Below are 14,662 nucleotides of genomic sequence, written 5' to 3' on the forward strand. Positions count from 1 at the left end.
TGGAGTCGGGCCCTCCATGCTCTGCTCCGCAGAGGCTGTTTGCTGATTCTGACACCCCAAAAGAATCCTTCAAATCCTCCGATGCGCTCCCACTGAGTGTCTGAGAGCAGGTGGGGTGTGTGTGTGTGGGGGGGGGGGTTGGGGTTGGGGGGGTGAATGGGACTGGTCGTTGCCCCCGATCCCGGCTCTTAGGCCGAGGTGGTGGTGATGGAGCCAGCTCGCCGGGGAATATTCCAGAAGGCATCGCTCTGGACCTTAGAACAGGCAGGTTCCAAGGGGACAGGGAGGAAACAGCAGAAACTCTATTTCCAGGTTCCGCTTCAGCCTGTTCTCCGGTGACTGGCTGTGAGCTCGGAGCACAGGCCACAGGCGTAAACGCTCCATCGCTGTAATGTTCGTTTTTGAATGTTTCTAAAAGGCTCTTCCTGCATTGATGAGAGAGAATCATGGATCAACTGCCTCCCCTCCAGGCAGTATTGCTTGCAGGGTGCTTTGCCCAGTCAGGCACCCATCTCTCAGAACCTCATTGATGCATCCAGGATGGAAGGATTCCCACCCCCGGCCAGGAGATGCTGTGATGATGTTGCATTTTTTAAAATATATATTTTATTGATTTTTTTTATAGAGAGGAAGGGAGAGGGATAGAGAGCTAGAAACATCGATGAGAGAGAAACATTGATCAGCTGCCTCTTGCACACCCTCCACTGGGGATGTGCCCGCAACCGAGGTGCATGCCCTTGACCGGAATCGAACCCGGGACCTTTCAGTCCGCAGACCGACGCTCTACCGCTGAGCCAAACTGGTTTCGGCCCAACCAATTTAATTTTTAAAAATTCAGAAGAATTATTGTAAACTTGTGGGAGAGGGAAGGAGGGGACCAGGGAGTTTGCAGTTGGTCTCTAACCTGGCGGAGGGGCTCCTCTGCTCGGTAGAATGATGAGGGTGACGCCGAGGTGCTGACGGTGGTGGCAGCTTGAGCGACCAGGTTACGCCCGGTGCCCCGGCGGGCCTGAGCCCTGGGCCCCTGCAGGGCCTTGGCCTCTGTGTACAGACGGCCCGCTGCCTCCCGCGGCCCTGAGGGAAGACATTCTGAGCATTCCCTGCTAGCAAAATGCTTTTAAGCTTTGGCTCCGTGCCCTCAGCTGCGGGTCCGTGCGGACATCTGACCCCATCTCCTTGGCGACAATCGCACGGGCTTAGTCACTTCCACAGCCGGAGGCCGGGTGTGCGCTGGGTCAGCTTCCTGTCATGCCCTCGGGTGGCCTGGGGGAGCCCGCAGCCCAGGCAGAGGTCACCTGCGGCCAGAGCCGGGCCTGGGCCGGAAGGCTCCCCGGGGCCTGGTCTGGCCCTGCCCATCGCTTGCGTGACTTGCTGAGACTTCGCTCAGGGTGCCTTCCCGGAGAAAAGCCACCGTGTGCAGAACGCAGGCTCCCAAGCACAGCGCCCAAAGGGCCGGGAGCCCGATCCTGAGCCCGAGGCGGGGCCACAGGCCAGCTGACCCTGGCAGGAGGGACTGGGAGAGAGACGGAAGCCACCGTCCAGCAAGCTCCTGTTCCCAGCGGCATCACGGCACGTGTCTGTGGTGGGGGTCCCCACAGGGGCACCCGAGAGGCGGGCAGTTGGCAGGCGGGCAGAGGCCGTGGCTGTGAGGAACAGACACAGAGTTGGACTTGATGGGCTCACTCAGCTTTCACGGCTACGCGCGGAGGATGGCATTGTCTGTTTGAAAGGGGAGGGAGCTGAGTTCAGAGACGCTGAGTCACTTGTCCAAGGCCACACAGCAGGAAAGTGCTAGGCAGAGTCTGACCCCAGGGAGCATTGACAGGGATCGAGGTGTTTTTTGTTTGTTTGTTTTAATATATTTTATTGATTTTTCACAGAGAGGAAGGGAGAGGGATAGAGAGTTAGAAACATCGATGAGAGAGAATCATCGACCAGCTGCCTCCTGCACACCCCCTACTGGGAATATGCCCGCAACCAATGTACATGCCCTTGACCGGAATCGAACCCGGGACCTTTCAGTCCGCAGGCCGACGCTCTATCCACTGAGCCAAACCGGTTTCGGTGAATTTTTCTTTTTTTAAAATTTAAAAACTTTTTAAAATTTCTTTATTGATTATTTATTACATATGTGTATTACATACGTGTCCTCATCCCTCCATTAATCCCCACACCCACCACCCCACTCGTGTCCTCACCCCCCCCTGGTGTTCATGTCCTCTGGTGAGACTTATATTCATGCATACAAGTCTTTTGGTTGATCTCCTTTCGCCCACCCTCCCCTAGCTTCCCTCTGAGGTCTGTCAGTCTGACCGATGCTTCTCTGCCTCTGGATCTGTCCCTGTTCGTCAATTGTGTTGTTCCTTATATTCCACAAATGAGTGAGATCATGCGGTATTTGTCTTTCTCAGACTGGCTTATTTCACTCAGCATGATGCTCTCCATTTCCACTGGATTGAGTTTTGTAACGCGAACAGATTCTCCTGGAAAGACAGACACGTCACAAGGTGGGAAGGAGGGGTCGCCTTCCTCCTGTCCGGAGCGGAGACCCGTCTGAGAAGATGAATGGCCTTTTGTGTTCTCCGGCCCCGGAGACACACAGTCTCTCAAAGCGGAGGGGAAGGAAGTCCGCTAGCGTGCATTCCAGGGACTCATGTGGGACTGTTGCTGAGTCCCAAGCCTTTTCGGAGTGAGACAGAGACGAGTCCCACCCCTGGGCCTGCACTGGAGCTGGCCGGGCGATCAGATGGCCACCCGATGTGCCCCAAGGAGGGCTGCCCAGGCGAATCCCACCCCAGGAGGAAACAGCCACCCGCATGCCTCAGTGGAGGAACGTCGACCTGTGAACCAGGAGGTCACGGTTCGATTCCCGGTCAGGACACATGGCTAGGGTTGTGGGCTCCATCCTCAGTGTGGGGCGTGCAAGAGGCAGCCGATCAATAGTTCTCTCTCATCACTGATGTTCCTCTCTCTTTCTCTCTCTCTCTCCCTTACCCTCTGAAATCAATAAAAATACATCTTTAAAGTAGTGTGAACAGCCCACAGGTGCCCTCACATCTCCCCGTGAGGAGCCTGAGTCAGGCCGTGGTGCGGGAGGCGGCGGGCAGGGTCAGAGCAGGGCTGCAGGCCTGCGGCAGGCCAGCACGTCTGCCAAGCGCCTGCCCTGGGCCGCCCCGTGGCGTGGCCCCTGCCACCCAGTGCCCACGCCAGGCAGAAGGAATGTGACCCAGATGGCAGCCTCCCTCCCTGCCAGGCGGCTCCGTGAGGCCTCCCAAGTGATTGCCCAAGAACGACGTGGTTTGGCAATTGTGCCTGTACCCAGGGCCGGGGCCGGCCTGATGAATGAAGGGACTTAGCCTGGTATTTTCTGTATGTGGAAGAGGTACCAGTCACCTACATGGAATGGTTTCCCTGACATAAAGAATGCTGTCCCAAGAGAAGCAGCGATCAGACTCTCAAACCTCAGAAGGAAAGTAGGGGAGGGTGGGGGTAAGGGGAAGAGATCAACCAAAGAACTTGTGTGGCAGAAACTGGTTTGGCTCAGTGGATAGAGCGTCAGCCTGCGTACTGAAAGGTCCCAGATTCGATTCCGGTCAAGGGCATGTACCTTGGTTGTGGGCATGTCCCTAGTTGGGGGTGTGTAGGAGGCAGCTGATCAATGTTTCTCTCTCATCGATGTTTCTAACTCTCTCTCCCTTCCTTTCTGTAAATAAATCAATATATATATATATATATATATATATATACACACACACACACACATATATATATGTATATACATATATATATATTAACAAAAAAGAACTTGTGTGCATGCATATAGGCATGGACAACAGGGGGGTGGGGGCATATGTAGGGAGGGGTTTGGGATGGGAATGGGGGGATGAGGACAATTATGTGATACCATAATCAATAAAAAAAGGATGCTGCCCCCGCCCTTGTCTACTGCTCCCTGAGCCCCCACTGTTGGGATCAGACGTGGCTGCCGTGTGGATGCCGAGGTTGTGGGGTTACCTGTGGTCGGGGGGGAGGGCGGCTGGGGAGGCAGGCTGCTGGGAAGGGAGAGATGACGGCACGGAAGACAGGTTGCCCACCCCCAGCCCTCGCCCTTGTTGGGACTTCGCTGTGGCTGCATTAGGGGCTCCAACGAGGGTGGCTGCTGTGGACCTTCTTGCTGGGGATGGACCCCTGGGCCACACGGAGGGCGCTGCTCAGGCTTCTTGGAGCCTGCAGGAGGCGTCTGCTCCGTGGGTGCCAGGGGTTCGGCCTGTGCTGACGTCGGAATAACGCAAGCTTGATGGACGGCTCCGCCAAGCCCTGTGAGCAGAAGGGAAGGTCAGAGCTCAGCACCCAGTGTGGGGCCCCAGCAGGCACATTCCGCCTGAGTAACGTTTGGGCCTAAAATTGTCCTCGGTGTTAGGTGTCATTTTTTTTTTTTTTTAAAGCCTCGCTGGGCACAAGGATAGAATCAACTAACTATCTGCAGGGAGATGTAGCCTGAGAAGAGCTAAAGGAAACTACTCTGAACGGGCTCTAAAAATAGCCCAGCAGTAGCCACCTTCCTGCAAATAATTAATGTGCTCATTACAAAGGATCGTTATCCGCTGGCCTGGCTCGCCCAACCGTCCGGCAAGACAGAGCGAGCAATTCTGCTGGTTCGGGAAATACCAGAGCCTGACACAACCGATCCAGCGATTAAGAGAGGAAAGCACGGATGCCTTCTGCTTGCCTCGCACTTGGCGAGAATCTCTGTAACAGGACACCCACCGGGGACACCTGAGCCGCGGCTTCCCTGCCTCCCGCGTCTGCAGGCCGTCCCTGCGGGAATCCAGTGAGCGGACACACGCATTCACTGCCGTTTCAGTTCTCACCGATTCTGTTGGAGTCACCCCACCCCCCACCCCTTTCCCAACCTGGTCACTCAGGGCGGGAGGTGTGACTGTCCTGTCCCACGTGAGGTCACCAGCATCATTTCCTGGCAGAGTCACCTTTGGAAGCTCTGCCCGCTCCCCCTCAGAGGGCCCTGCTGAGCCTTGGCCCAGGGAGAAGGAGCCAGCAGAGCCGGGGACACCACCTTGGACCCCAGTTCCTTCCCCATCCAGTCCGCTCTGGTTCTCCATGAGTTAAGGAGCCACAGGGAGCAGCCCCGCCCTTGCCCTCCACGCTCTTCCCCAGATGACAGGAAGGAGGCCACTGATGGGCCTCAGGGGGAGAAAAAGGTCCCGCTTCGTCCTTGCCCTCGCTGTTTGTGTGATGATCCTGCCTCACGTGTGTTCAAATGCCCGGCTCCTTCCTGTAGAGCACATGTGTCAAACACAAGGCCCGCGGGCCAAATCCGTCCCGCCAGGCCTTGCAATGTGGCCCGCACCGCGCTGTCATCACTGCACTCCGCTACGTTTCCATCACAGTGACAGTTTATGACTGTTCAGTAAACCATTCGGCCCGCAATTTAGGCTGGATTTTAGATTTTGGCCCCTTCTCTGATTGAGTTCGACACCCCTACTGTAGAGTGTAGATGGTGTGAATGCCATGCTTCTCTGCCCAGTAAGAGGGAAACCAGGTGCCCTGGGCACGCCCTGTCCCCTCCCGTCCAGGATGGCGAGGGCAACACCAGCAGCCTCTCCAGAAGCTTCCCTGGGCCAGAGGGCCCTGAGGGCCCGCCCCTTCCCGCCCCTACAGGAACAGGCCAGGGAAGGCCAGGTGAGACCTGTATGTGCCCCCTTGCTCTGAGGCAAGAGCAGCCGGGCGGGCTGGTGGCCTTGGTCACCAAAGAGCAGCATTTAACGCCCTGGGATGCCGATGATGGGGGCAGTCGGAGATGAGATTCCACAGTGAACAGAAACCAGGAAAAGAACGTGCCAGGAGTAAGGGGTGATGCCAGGAAGCTGGTCTGCTTTGTTCTAACGGCACGATCTCAGGAAGGCATGCCAACGCGCCTGTAAAGGAGGGTGTTAGGCTGGGGACATGGGGCATCCACAAGCTCCCTGCCAGGCGATGTCATTCATCTGTGCTTCCCTTCCAGCTGTCACCAGGCTGGCCTTCCTGGACACAGCCACGGCGGTGTTCTCACGTACTTTTGAAGGTGTTTCCTTTTATTTATTTATTTTTAAAATATATTTTACTGATTTTTTACAGAGAGGAAGGGAGAAGGATAGACTTAGAAACATCGATCAGCTGCCTTCTGAACACCTCCTACTGGAGATGTGCCCGAAACCAAGGTACATGCCCTTTACCGGAATCGAACCTGGGACCTTCCAGTCTGCAGGCTGATGCTCTATCCTCTGAGCCAAACTGGTTAGGACTTGAGGGTGTTTCTTAATGTCTGACCCAGAGAAAAGTCGATGGGATTTCAGAATCTGGTTAATCCATCCAAACTTCTTACCCCAGATATATCAACCCATTCTAACTTACTAAGCTGGGTATATTAACCTATCCTAACTTCCTAACCTGGCATATAATATTAACCCACCCTGACTTCCTAACGTGGTATATTAGCCCGCCCTAACTTGCTCCCCCATGCATAATGTAGATCTGGCAGAGCCAGTTTTTTCTTTTTAATTGTGGCCTTGCCCGTGGTCGATTCAGTATTCTTCCAGCTCTGATCTGGTGTGTAAATTTGACCAGTATCAGTGTGCCATCAAAGTCTCCACTCAAGAAATGGGGTGAGCGTTGGTTGCAGCCTGGGAGAGGTGGTACGGGACAGTCACCAACCGTGGCCTGGACCCTCAGCCTCCCTTCCTGAGGCTGGATCTCCAAACCACAGAGTCCTGTTACCATGGATACGGGTTGGGTTACCGTTCTGACAACCAGATCCACACGAAAATGAGGCTACTTACTTTCATTCATTTGTCTGTTCATTTGTTCGTTTGTTCGTTCGTTCATTCGGCATCCCTTGGGCTCCCAGCCTGCACTGTGCCAGGAGCTGCCGTCCCAGTCCTGAGCCACACCTGACGAACACAGTCCCCACTTCCAGTCCTCCTGACCCACTGGCCTCAGTGGCACCAGATGTCTTTGTCACCTCCACATGGGACTGTCACAATATTCTGGAACACAGGTAAGCCTTAAAACGACGGGCATTGACATGCTCTTGGACAAGCCTTGAGCCATGGTGACAGGAGATGAAGGGCAAGCACTGCCTTGGTGTTCCCCTCTCAGTACCCCCCCTCCCCCACCTGTCTGAAGAGGTTCGGGGAGCCCCCACCTGTTCCCTGAAATCGCTTCCAAAGATAAACCACTGGGGAGCAAACTGTTGTTCTTTGGGGGGCCGGCTAAGGCTCCCCGAGGGGCTGAGGGCCCAGTGGGACAGACTGGGTTACCCCAAACGGTTAGACACCAGACAGTATGCTAACAGGGGCACTTCACAGAGCGTGGGGGGGAATAGAGGAAGGAGAGCCCCACTCTGTTGGGGGGCAGTTGACCTGGGCCTTCAAACAAGCAAGGCCGAAGAGGAAGTGGGGGGGAGGGACAGGCGCTTTAGACCTCAGGTTCAAAGGCCAGGAGGCACCTCGCTGTGCGGGTGGTTCTGGCTGGATCGGGAGGGGTGGCACCAGGTTTGGTTGGCCTGAGAGGAGTTGGGAAATGAAGGCAGCGCCTGGTCAGAAGTGGGCTTACAGAGAGTTAGGCTTGTCCAAAGCAGAGCAGCCGAGGGTGGGGCACAGAGGTGGCATCATCGAGTGTGTGTGTTGCTCAGAGCCTGCTCATCAGGGTGGGCCGGGACAGCGTCTTCAGGGCCACTGGAGAGTGTGTTAGGAATGCGGACTCCCAGGCCGCACCCTAGAGCCGAGGAGTCAAAACTGCATTTAAATTAGAGCCGGGGAATTCCAGTGCACATTGCAATTTGAGAAGGCTGTCCCAGGACACTTTGCAGTGGGGGTGGAGGTGGGTGGGGTGGGGTAGAGGTGGGGGGATGGAGGTAGGGGATGGAATAGAGATGGGATGGGGTGGAGGTGGGGGTGGATGGAGGTAGGGGATGAGGTGGGGGTAGGGTGGAGGTGGGTGGGATGGAGGTAGGAGATGGGATGGAGGTAGGGGATGGGGTGGAAGTGGGGGGTGGAGGTAGGGGATGGGATAGAGAGGTGGGTGGGATGGAGGTAGGGACTGGGATGGAGGTGGGGGTGGATGTAGGGGATGGGGTGGAGGTGGGTGGGATAGAGGTAGAAGATGGGATGGAGGTAGGGGATGAGGTGGGGGTGGGGTGGAGGTAGGGGATGGGATAGAGATGGGATGGGGTGGAGGTGGAAGTGGGATGGAGATAGGTGGGATTGAGGTGGATCAGACAGAGGTATGGGATGGGGTGGAGGTGGGGGGGTGGAGGTAGGGGATGGGGTGGGGCACTGGAGCTCAGGGCTCTGCTGTGAGACTTGAGGAGGCAGAGGGTTCGGTGACATCTTAAGGAATCTGGCCGGGTGAGCCCGGAGGAGCACAGGCAGGTCTCATCAAGGGTGGGGTGACATACTTCATGGAAATGTAGGGTGAGAGCAGCTTGGAGGGGTGACGGTGCGATTTGATGGGACAAGCCACATTTAAGGTGCTGGCGAAAGGTCTGAAACCTGAAAACCAGACATATCACTGGGAGCTGATCTGAGCCGGCATGGGGGTCTTCACTATTTCCAAATCTTTGCAAACTGGGTGCTGAATGATCCCGTCTAAATTGTGGTCAAGGATCAATGTCCATATTATCAGACTAAACTTTTCCATGTGAAAAAGCAGGGTATTTACATTTCCTCCTTCACTGGCACCTTATAGCAAGATCTGAGTGTGGGGGCGAAGATGGGAGTGAAGTCTGAGTGAACAGGAGTGCAGACTGTCACCATCAGTATAGGTAAACTAAGCAGGCTGGGCTCTATCCACTGAGCCAAACCAGCCAGGGCTAAAATTAATTTTTAAGCAGCCTCATTGCTCCTGTGTGGGGCCACAACAGGCCTTGGCTGGGAGCTTGTTCTCAGAACAAGAATGCAGAGTCCTGGGCACCCCCAGCCCTGGGAAGGCAGATCCTGCATTTTCCTGGATGCCCCTGTGACGTGCATTCTGAGAGTGGCTGAACGCTAGGATCTGTAGCAAACTCCCACATGCCTGGAGCTCACGAGAGGGCTTCAGATCAGCCTGCAATGGGCCTGGAATTGCTCACTTGGGACGATCGTGAATGTGGCACCTGGGTCTCTTAATGGTTCTGTGGGGATTTTAGTGACCAGCCAGGTTCAAGAGCCACCAGCCTACACAAAGCTGCCACACCTGTGGGAAAGGAGTGTGCACCTTAGCGATGGCACAGCCAGGTGGCACCTTCTGCCTAGCATGCTTCAAAATCCCCTACTCCCAGGAGGGCAATGTTCAGCATAAAAACTGTTGTCTGCACAACAGCGTGGGCACAGTGAGCCACTCTTACCAGGGACTGGAGAGAACCCTCCCCAAGTCCAGGTTCCCAGACACCAGCCAAGGGCCAACTTTGTAAACTTTCTTTTTTTAAAAAAATATATTTTATTGATTTTTTTTTTTACAGAGAGGAAGAGAGAGGGATAGAGAGTTAGAAACATCCATGTGAGAGAAACATCGACCAGCTTCCTCTTGCACACCCCCTGGGGATGTGCCCGCAGCCAAGGTACATGCCCTTGCCCGGAATCGAACCTGGGACCTTTCAGTCCACAGGCCGACGCTCTATCCACTGAGCCAAACCGGTTTCGGCAGAAGTTTGTAAACTTTCTAAAGAAGCCTGATTATAGGGACGCTCTTCTGCACACTCTGCCCCACCCTGCAGAGTCCCAGCTCGCTCAGTTCCCTAACCATGTCACTGACCCAAGGCTCGGGTTCCTAGACAGTGAGGCCAGGAGCCTCTGCCCGCAGGCAACCAGCTCCTGAGTTTTGTTAGCTTCTAAGGGGCAGGCTGGGGAGGGAGCTCAGGAAATCCCCCTACTTCTTATGGATCTGGCAATTCACCAGAAAATGTGTCTTCCTGAAAATCCAAGTGTTCCAACCAACCAGTATGGCTCAGTGGTTGAGCGTTGACCTATACTAAGAGGCCACCGTTCTATTCCTGGTCAGGGCACATGCCTGTTCCTAGTGTGGGGCGTACAGGAGACAGCTGATTGATGATTCCCTCTCATCACTGATGATTCTATCTCTTTCTCCCTCTCCCTTCCTCTCTAAGAATCAATAAAAACATATTTTTGAGAAAAGGATTCTAAGTGCTCCCAAAGGAGGAAATCTCCTTGGAGCAACTAATTCATCACAAGTCAGAAATGAAAGTATTTTCTATTTATTTTAAAGGAGTTAAAAAAACCCAATAGAATTCCTAGTCTTAGTCATCGGGTTAAAAAACAAACATAAATGTCTGGAGGCTGTCATCCACCGAACAGCTTTTCCAGCAGAGATTTGGAAGCCCAAGTTTGCCTCTCCCTGCCTGGGCTCTGTTTCTCTGGGCACAGCTGCCTTCCTCGTTTCTTCCTTTCATCGGGGCTGACTTACCCAGTGAGCACGGTGTTTAGGGCCTCTGGTACTTTCACGGAACCACAAAAATGTTTTGTTTTTTTTTAAGTAAACACAGAATATTTAAATTTCCCTAAAAATCAGAAAGAAGAAAATGTGCTTCTGGGCGGAAGAAAATATTTTAATTTTTAATCCAGCCTGGCTTGTATTTTTCTATATGTCAATGCAGTTGTAAAATAGAACTAATGTACATGTTTTAATGGAAGAAAGTTTCCCCAAAGCATCTAGGGCTCACAAAAATTATAATGTGCCCTGCCTTTCATATAGTTTAAAGAATGCCACTCATTGGGAACATAATGTTTCTAGTGCTCCTCCCTCGTCCTGGCACTGAATCCAGTTATTTCAATGAGGAAGCTTTTCCGGTTTGTATGCCCTGTGAGACTGTTCCTGACCCTGGGACTCCATCAGTTGTACCTCCTGGGACCGATCAGCATTGGTTCCTGAGAAAGAGCCTCTGCTCTGAACAGGGTGAAGCCTTTCCTTAGTAACCGCTACAGCCATTTCCAGCTGTTCTGTGAAAAAAAAATCTATAACCCTACAGCCATCTATAAACCAGGAGATATTCCCTGAGTGTTTCTAAAATATGGATGTGCAGGGGCTAGAAGCAGAGCCTTGCCCTCTCAGAGACCCAACAGCACTTGGAGTACATTTTTTTCTTTTAGTCTTTATTGTTGAAAGTATTACATAGGTCTTCCTTTTCCCCCCATTAACTTCTTCCAGCCCACCCCCATCCTCCCAGGCCCTCACCACCCCATTGCCTGTGTCCATGGGTTATGCATATATGCATACAAGTTCATTGGTTGATCCCTTCCCATCCACCCTCCCCTGTCTCCCCTCTGAGGTACAACTATTCATGCTTCTATGACTCTGGGAAATTATTTTATTTTTAATGAAAGGGCTAGTAGGGTATATTCCACCTTATGTTTTCTTTTACTGAGAAATCAGACAAAAATAACCTCAAACATTACATGCTATTCGATAATCTATCTGTGGTCACCGATTAGTGAACAGAAACTGGTCTTCATGTCTGAACTCAACTGGACTCCAGCAGCAACATATCAACATGTGCTTGTGAGGAGACATCGGAGGCTGGGAAAGGACCACCTGATTGCAATAAAGGGAACAATCCCAGGAGCTCACACAGAGCCTGAAATAACCCGTAGGAAATGGGTAGGAATGTGGTCTCAGTGATGGAGCCATTGATCTCAATTAAATGCTTCTTAGATCCCACTTAACACAGTTTAGGTGAAAACCTAAAAGGATAGAAATGATTCTACCAAGTTAATTATGTCCCCCAAACAAACCTCATAACTGTTTTGTTAATCCTCACCAGAGGATATATTTCCATTAATTTTTTAGAGAGAGTGGAAGCAAGGGAGAGAGACAGAAAAACATCAGTGTGAGAGAAATACATCAATTGGTTGCTCCAGTAGGCACCCTGACCAGGGAGAGCTGGGGATCGATGCAACCAAGGTACATGCCCTTCACTGGAATCGAATGTAGGACCCTTAAGTCCAAGGGCCAATGTTCTATCCACTGAGCCAAACTAAGGCCCTCCAGAACATTTATAGGGATACAGCAGTGCCCAGCATTCAACAAGGCAAAGTTCACAATTCTGCCACCCAACAAAAATTACGGGATATGCCAAGAGGAAGGAAAATGTTACCCAGAATGAGGAGGAAAGAAAGAAATTGAAGAGATGCAAGGATTAGTATCCAAGGAGATTAAAAAAGTCGTTATAACTGAATCCCATGTGTTCAAAAAGCTAGAGGAAATATCTAACATGAGAAATATAGACATAGAAGATATAAAAAAAGATCCAAGCCAAACTTCAGGTAGATAGGTCTAGATCATACACACACACACACACACACACACACACACACACACACACATATATATATATATATATATATATGCCTAATTAGCATATTATCCCCTTGTGAGTTCAACTGGGAGTTCGATCCCTCGCTATGATGTGCGCTGTCCACCAGGGGGAGACGTGGAATGAAGGAAGGCCCCAGCTGGGAGCTGGAAGGCCCCTATCAATCCTGATCGCTGGTTTGGCTTAGGGACCCTACCTGTACATGAATTTCATGCACTGGGCCTCTAGTTCAGAAATAAATTCAGGTGTGTGTGTGTGTGTGTGTGTCTATTATTTCCCTCTATGCCTGCCCACTGAATGCATACTTAATGCCAGTATGTTGGTTTTCAAACAATATTCTCCACTAAAAGCAATCATGTTCCTTGGCTAAACGGCTAATTTCAGGGCTCTGGCAGGGAAAGAACAAGATGAGTCTGGAATGTCTTGTGTAAGAAAATACTCAAAGAATAAAGGGGTCTTGTGAGCTCACTGCAGCAACACACATACTAACATTGGAGTGATACAGAGAATATTAGCATGGTCCCTGTGCAAGGATGACATGCAAATTCATGAAGCGTTCCGAATTTTTAAAATAAATACCAGGTTTAAAAAAAAGGAGGGCATGTCAAAAGTCAGAGAAGTCAGTTAAATGCTCTCACTGGCTAAATCGAGGACAATCCTCTATAATAAAAGGCTAATACGCAAATAGACCTACACTGTAATGGCAAAACAATCAATCTTTATTATATGCACTGACCACAGGAGGCAGACATGTAATGCAGGAGCTGCCCCCTGGTGGTCAGTGCGCTCCCACAGGGGGAGCGCTGCTCAGCCAGAAGCCAGGCACATGGCTGGTGAGCGTAGAGCTATGGCAGGAACCGCTCCTGCCTCCACAGCAGTGCTAAGGATGCCCAACTGATGGCTTAGCCCCATCCCCATGGGCTCCCAGACTGGGAGAGGGTACAGGTCGGGCTGTGGGACGCCACACCAAGTGCACAAATTTCATGCACTAGTTTAAGAATAAAAACTTAAAAAATGATGGCAACCGATTATAACCCACAGAATACATTACGAAGGTATGAGAAAATCTCCATTTGGCAACGACTATAAAAATAATCCAGCTGGGAGACAGGGGATGGGGTGGGGGGGGAGAGAGCAAAAAAAAAAAAAAAAAAAAAAAAAAAAAAATCCAGCCAAGAAACATCAAAGGATGCTAAAATTTGTGGGTAAAATCAAGGTGAGGAATGGATAGTCTCAAAAATATCTCCCCACAAAATATTAACTAAAAAGGATGAGAAGCCTAGTGCAGAGAGCTGGCAGAAATTATCTTAGTGAAATGACCAACAAGGGACAACCAAGCATAGTATGCCACCCAAAGGCTGAAATGCAAAAACACAGCCTCTGTGATGTTCTGGTACAAAAATGCATAACGTGGGTCCAATCATGTGCAAATAGCAGACAAACTCCAGTGAAAGGATGCTCATAAGGTGACTGGTCCACAATCTTCCAAATTACCGAGGCCATGCAAGTCAAAGAATGACAGGAATTTCCAGAGTGAGTGGACAAGAGATTACAGGGCCGAGAATAGGGAAGTGTAAGGAGAGAGGAAAAGTTACAATATGGGAGGAAAACCAGCCTGTGACTACTTAACACACACATGGCACACACACGTGCACAATGCTTCCCAGGTAGTGAACACTCACTGTTAGCTGTTACTATGATACTTGCCACACCGGTGTGACATGACGGGCCCCTCAGCAGTGCCAGAGACACTCACATAGCATGCACACACCCAAAACACGGGCATGGCATTTGCAATCCAAAGGACTCGCCCATCTAAGACTAGCCACCTGAACATTTCCATTCCTCCTGGAGTTTCCTGGGAACCATATAAAAATTAAAACACTCCCTGGGTCTCTGAGTAAATGAATGAAAATATGGGAAGTATATGCAGATATTCAGCTAGTTTCCTTCTAGTAGTAGTGGAAAATAAATGGGCTGGTTGTCTCTCGCCTCTGACAAGATTTCTTCGCTGTATTTATCTATCAAACACTTACTAGGCCCCTCCCCTTTGCCCGGCCATGGAAACACAAAGCTGACCAATAGTCCCTGCCCATGGGCCAGTCCCCTTCTTGCTGGACAGACCACAGGTTGGCAACATGGAAGCCAGTGACTGGGCTATCCCAGAGCTTTCTGGGAACACACAGGGGCACTATGTTAGCCTGGACTGGGAAGTGTCTTCTAGAAGAAACGATGTCACCAAGCTAAGACACTCAGCTGGACAAAATGCAGGTTTGCACTGCCATGGGGTCAGCTAAC

At 51.6% G+C, this 14,662-nt stretch overlaps 1 non-coding gene across 1 annotated transcript; it reads left to right on the forward strand.

Annotated features, from left to right (window-relative positions):
- The first annotated feature begins 12,823 nt into the window (after positions 1-12,823).
- Positions 12,824-12,932, forward strand: LOC118725013. The gene has a single exon (XR_004989780.1). It is a non-coding gene; the product is annotated as a U6 spliceosomal RNA (small nuclear RNA).
- The last annotated feature ends 1,730 nt before the right edge of the window (positions 12,933-14,662 follow it).

Source organism: Pipistrellus kuhlii, unplaced genomic scaffold, assembly GCF_014108245.1.
Source record: "Pipistrellus kuhlii isolate mPipKuh1 unplaced genomic scaffold, mPipKuh1.p scaffold_m20_p_2, whole genome shotgun sequence".
NCBI lineage: Eukaryota > Metazoa > Chordata > Mammalia > Chiroptera > Vespertilionidae > Pipistrellus > Pipistrellus kuhlii.